Source organism: Lygodium microphyllum, chromosome 24, assembly GCF_053477565.2.
Source record: "Lygodium microphyllum isolate KBCC chromosome 24, Lygodium_microphyllum_v1.1.10, whole genome shotgun sequence".
In the NCBI taxonomy this organism is placed as follows: domain Eukaryota; kingdom Viridiplantae; phylum Streptophyta; class Polypodiopsida; order Schizaeales; family Lygodiaceae; genus Lygodium; species Lygodium microphyllum.
Genome location: NC_141158.1, coordinates 403,840 through 410,342, shown reverse-complemented (window position 1 = coordinate 410,342; position 6,503 = coordinate 403,840).

The following is a 6,503-nucleotide window of genomic DNA, read 5'->3' as shown; positions in this document are numbered from 1 at the left end:
GCAGTTAATGGTTTTTTGTTTTAATGATTGCACCATATAGGTTGACGAAGTCACTGGAGGGAGCCTTTGCTACGGAGGAGCTTATTGTGGCCATTCCAGGTGGTTTCTTCCCCTTTATGGGTCTTTTCCCTTAAGCAATTAATGATATATGTGCGTGTAATGGTTACTTTCTTTTGTTTGTTGGGGACTGGCACTTGAGGCATGAAGTCCCATGTTTAGGCTCTGTATGTTTGGGGGAGGTCTGAGTAGTCATTGCCTCCTACAAAGGCATTGTCAAGCATTGAAATACCTATTTTAGAAGGCAATTCTAGTGACCCTATTCTGCTGACCTGCTAGGCGGCCGTTCTAGAAGTTCTTGTTAATTGTGAGGCACTTAGAGAAGCCTTTTAAAATAATGATGGAAAGAGTAAAAACCCTAAATATATGACATACAATATATGAATGTGTAGAGATGTGTAAAAAGGGGTTCTAACCCCTATAAGAATTGAAAAGGAAAGAAAGGAAAATCCTTGAGCTGTTGTTTATCGCGTTGTGAAGGCCTGGTAGGTTCCTAGGGACGAGACCAGACCAGGGGTCGATGCTTTGTCTTTCGAGGGGTGGCATCTAGCTGAAGAACAAAGAATACAAGCAGGTTGAAGCAAAAATAAAAGTGAGCATTAGAAAAGGATTCAGTGTCACCTTGCGAGGGCTTGGTAGGTTCTTGGGTACCGACACAAGACCTGAGGCCGATGCCGTGTTCTCCTTCGGTCACTACGCTCAGATCCCTCCTTTTTACACGCTCGAGTATGGAAAATAAGAGGCTAAAAGAGCAATGTGCTAAAAGATAATATTTGTTGATCAGGCTATAGGAGTCCTCACCTAGTAGGAGCTCCTAGTGGAGTTGTCCTTAGTTAGGTAGGTAGTTCAGATCACCACTTAGGATGACCTCTTTGCTTATTCTTTTTAGTTTGGCTGTGTTGGAGCAATTGGTTAGCAACTAGCTTGGGTGTTTTGCCAGATTATGCTGGCCTACTCCTCGTGTATTTCATGCCTTGGTTTTGACAGGGGGTAGGGTGAGAGCTGTGCTGTGCTTTGATGTGTATCTTTTTTGTATCAGCTTGATGCTCTTTGTGGTTTTTTTTATGTGAAGATATGTTTTGGGATTCAACGGGCTGAGTCGCCCTGACGGATGATTTTTGATGCCAAGAAGTACTTAAAAATAGCCAAAATTTTTGAATTTCAGGGAAAAAATAGAATTCGTCAAAGGCGGTAGTTACAATCAGCACGATTTTAAGCGGCAATGCTCGAAGGTGCTTAAAAAACCCACTAGACGACAATTGGTGAATTCTCATCATTTTTTGGTGTGTCAGACGAGACCCTGGGAGATGTCCGACAGTGGGGGACTTCAAGATGGTCAAGCAAAAATTTATAGATCGCGAATCAGACATCGGACGAGGAAACCTGAGTGCCCGGAAGGCCAAGGGCCAAAGGCCAAGTGTAAATAGGACTTAGGGGGCCCAAAGGGTATGCCTTTTGGGGGCTCCCCTTGGAGCCCAACAAAAAATAAATTTCATGGGAGGGGGGTGTCCGTTTTTTTCGACGTGAGCAGAGAGAGGGCGCCATGGCTACGATTGATGGAGAGAGGGGTTGGAGAGCCTAAAAGCAACCCCCGCAACAACTGACTGGATGGCTGATCTACACTCTATCTTTGCTCCTCGTCGTCGGTCTCCCTGCGTGGAATGGCTGCCCGGATGGCCTAATCAGAATTCAGTCTTTCTCTCTCCTGCATAGAGTCACTTCATGTGGCAAGAATCAAGAAGAGAATCGGGAGATGGATGATTGTCCGGGAGGCATCGGATTGTTCCAAGAGGCTGAGGAGGCTGAAGGTTTAAGATCTATGCTGAAATCCATAGATGGTTGGTCGATACACTGTCCCAATTAAATATTCAAAAAACCTGAAACACGCAAAAAGGCGGTGTGCTCTATTTTATGAAAGAATTGTCCTTGTTTTTTATCTTTCATAGTCTAAATGGTGTGCACATGGGCTGAAATTTTATTTGAATGTTCCTTGCATTATGTTTGAGGGCTACAATCATTATTATGTAGAATCCGTATTGATTTACAGCAATTATAAATTTTCAAAACCCGAAAAAACACAAGTTTTGATGGAAATTGATAGTTTCTTTGATTTTGAGTGGGAAAAATGAGTGGACATGGGGTAAATAATGGAAAATGCTGAGTTTTAGTTCCAATGATTAATCATCAGGAAAAACCTATTTTCTATTAAAAATAAATAGAAAAAAATAGAGAAAATGGGAAAAAATGGATTTCTTGCATTTGAAAAAAATGGAAAAATGAGATCTATGTATGTGAATTTTTGACAGGGTTGAAGCATGAGGCTAAGCCTTAGTTTGGGCCTTTTCCTTTGTGTAATTTACGTACAAAAAATGACATAAAAGAACCTCTACACCTATGCAACGTAGCAAAATTTAAACGGTGAGATGAGGGATGATGTTATACAACAGTTTAAGCGCTGAAATAATACAAAGTCTGATTATTCCCTTTATGCATAACATCTAGAATGCGGTTTATTTGGAAATAATTGATCTAGCAGCACGAGGTTCGCCTTGGTGCTAGGTTCTTGCAATGAAACATTGCGTATTAGCGAAAATTCATTAAAAGGACTATTTTTGCATGACACAGGCTGATTTCAAACCATAATTATTTGTGCACAATAAGTCATTCACTATTGCATAAATCATACACATGGTATCTATTCCTGGCATACATAGCAATTGGTTGAATTATAAATGACTCACACTGGAGAGAGTAAGGAACCCAAGCTGTAGGACTTGACGGTGGGTCTTAGGGGACAAGTAAGTGAGGACTGGTACATTCATGGAATGATATAATATTGATACCAAGAGCAGAGTCTATTTTGTATGTGTTATATGTGTTAGCGATGCATCGAGGGGCCAATCCCTAAGGTGTAGGAGGGTCATAGTGGAGCCGTGGTAATCAGCGGAGGGGTGCCTCCTATGTTGTTCTACGTGGTGAATTACATCAAAATGTGTAGGGTCTCCCTTTGAGGAGTGTAAGAAGGTTAATGGTTGGACTACAAATATGATACAAATGCAAAATGTACGTACGATGCTAGGGCAATGTATCTTGTAGACACTCCTGAGCTATGAGGCCGTGGTGTTGTCTTGTGCATGTCAAAGGTCTGGCTAGTACTATAGCCAATGTCGGCCCATTTTAGGTCCCATTAGAATGGAAACTATTACATAGTATTCTTCTTCAAGGTTACATAGCTTTTTCTTAAAATCTCTCACTCATAGATACATTGTTTTTCATAGATCTCTCTCTCTCTCTCTCTCTCTCTCTCATACATGCTTTCCCTCAATAGTAAAATGAGATAATTAAGAATAATAATCCATAACCCCCCTTTGGTCGTGGATACCCCTCCCAAGAGGTATATCTAGTATGAAAGGTCACCAGGAATACTACAATGTCCCTTACGAGCTCACTACTATCACTCTCACTTCATTCTTTACTTCAAGTCTTCAACAACTACTTCTTCAAGCAATTTTGAACTTATATTCATCTCTTCTCATGGTTGGTAAACTTCTCCAAGCTACACATTCACCATCATCACACTTACAAAGGCATATAGAACAGAACAAAAAACAAAAACATAGACTCTATAGATGGTCAAGAGAGGGTTAATAGGTTATCAGAAAGCTTTTAGTTCACTTAAATAATTCAAAACTATAAAGAATCAATCAACAAGATTCCAAACACTCTCAAACTTCATCATTCATCATCCTAACTCCTCATTATAGAAGAAAAATAGAGCAAAATAGAAGGTCAACAGACTCAAATAAGCACAATTGGACATTAATAGGACAACAATAGAACATGTCAGAACATCATATCTCTACTATAAACCATCATTAGCTTCTCAAAAAACAATCAACCTCATCCAAAATACTCCCAAACACTTTCAAAACAGCTAAACATAACTCAAAATCCATCAAAAACCAACTATCCATTCCACAAAAATAACAAAAATCAGCCAAAAAATCAGGTCATCTCAACCCTCAAGATAACACATCAAGAGCCTCATGAGAGAATACTCAAGAATATGCCAAGAAATTGAAAGAGGTGTTTTGCACATTGCAAACCTCTATTCATATTCCACCTACTATCCAATTGCTATACTTTTTACATGGATTAGACTTCAATTTCCAAGAGTAGTTTAGTAGTGTTGCTCTTGCTGATATAGATACTACTATTACATGAGCAGATGAGGTAGAGTCATGCTTAGAGGCAGCCTATGCATCTAGGAAAAATCGAAATTCTAGTCTAGATCATTGACATAATTATGCATTGACCAGTGGAAACAATGTGCCCATATGTTGTTGGCTCCTCTTATGTTACTATGCTGATATGATGGCTAGCCAAATGGTTCCACTAAATAATAGAAGCCAAATGACAAACCCTAAAGTCATGTCAATTAATCAACAGCCGATCCCTAATCAAGTGGTTAGGCCAGCTAAATAGTAAGTGGATGATCACCATTATGAGTCTAGTGCATCAAATGTTCTTAGGAAACTCAAGGAAATGATAAAGCATTATGCCAATATGATAACAGAACAATATAAACAAATAGTCATAGATGTTGATTTCCTAAAGAAGTAGCAAAACTTGATAGGAAGTCGACATCCTAAAGAGGGTGGCCCATCAAGATTTAGTTGTAAGTGGTATGCTAGTGATCACTTTCTGAGAAACTATCCTAATGTCAAGTGCGACATATGTGGGAAGTTTGGCCATGTAGCTAGTACATGCTGGAGCAAGATTAGCTCCCTTGAGCAAGGGAGTAAGTAGCCAGGTCCGATTAATCATCGAGCACAAGGGAATAACATTTAGCAAGATGAGGGACTAGAGAAAATATTGTAGAGAAGAAAAGGCATCATAGAAGATTTGTCTAGTGGTAGTGATGTGAGCCTTATCAAAGTTGTGAATATTAACACCACTTTGAGGCTTCCAATTTATGAGCCATTACAATAGGACAAAAGGTTAAAGAAGGCAATAGTGATAATGTAAAACCTATTGAGGTAAATTTTAAACAAGATGATAAGATAATAGTGATAATGCAAAACTTGTTGAGGTAAATTCTAAACAATATGATAAGAGAATAGCGATAATGTAAAATCTATTGAGGTAAATTCTAAACAATAGCAATAATGTAAAAACTATTGAGGTAAATTCTAAAAGCTATTTATGGAAAAAATGACTCCAATAAGGCGTTACCAAAGAAGAAGGTAAAAGCCAAGAAAGATGCACCTAAGCCTGTTCAGCGAGACTAAGAGAAAGAATGTTTTGGTAGGAGAAGAGAACCATTGCTTATTATTCATAATTTGACTTAGCCAATTCTTTTTATGAGACAAAGCCTAGTATGAATCTCATGTAGCTAATCAAGTTATCTCCAGGAGTGCATTAAGAGTTTAAGAAGATCATATGCACTGGGTATATCATTGGACCATTGAGAATAGCCCATGTGGGAGATGGCTGGTTTGAACACGTTGAAAAGCATTGCCCAAGGGTGGCAACATATGTTGATGGCATATTAGTGGATCATGCCACTGTTGATATGGGATCCTACATCAACATTATGAGCTTAGAATTGATGAAAAACTTGGGACTAGAAATCTAAAAGGATGCCTCCACAATTCTCTGAATGGTTGATGATGACAATTTAGGGCAACAACCAGAAGGTTGCATTACCAAAGTCCACGTGACTATTACTAATGTGGAATGTATTTTGGACTTTAGGATTATTAGATTTGCAGGGTGGTCAATCAATCAAGTATTATCAATAAATCCAAGGATCTTGCAAATCGACAGTTAAGTTGATACACCCACTGGTCGTCTGATTTTTGGCTAATGTGTTAGATGTGTAATAGTGGATGCATATCCTATATCTCCTCAAAACAAGAGAGTATATTTATCCTCCAAAGAATTAGATGCAGTAGAGGATCCTTCTAGTAGTGAGATTTCATCAAGCGATGAATCATGAGAGAGGTCCACTTCTATAGAAGATGTCCACCAAGTGACTCTGAATGAGCTAATAGAAGCTTAGGATAGAATCAGAGATGCGGATGCAATTGACTAGATTTCAGTACATTGGATGAACCATGATTGGTTAAATTAGGATCTATCCTTAGTCTAGAAGAGAGGAAGGAATACATGTCCTTGATCCAAGAATTTTGTGATATTTTTGCCTGAAGCTATGATGAGCTGAGGGATATTCCTCCTAGTCTGGTTGTGCATACTATTCTTTTGAAAGAAGGTAGCCATCCTGTTTGACAAATAGTGAGGCGTATGCCTTTTGAGCTTAGGGATGGAAATTTTAAGGAGCTAAAAGTGTATCATTGCTATTTTGGGTTTGGTTTGAGGATGAGCTACTTCTTGGCTTGAGGACTTGTCTGCCAAGGATGCATCCAAGAATGTCACATAATAAG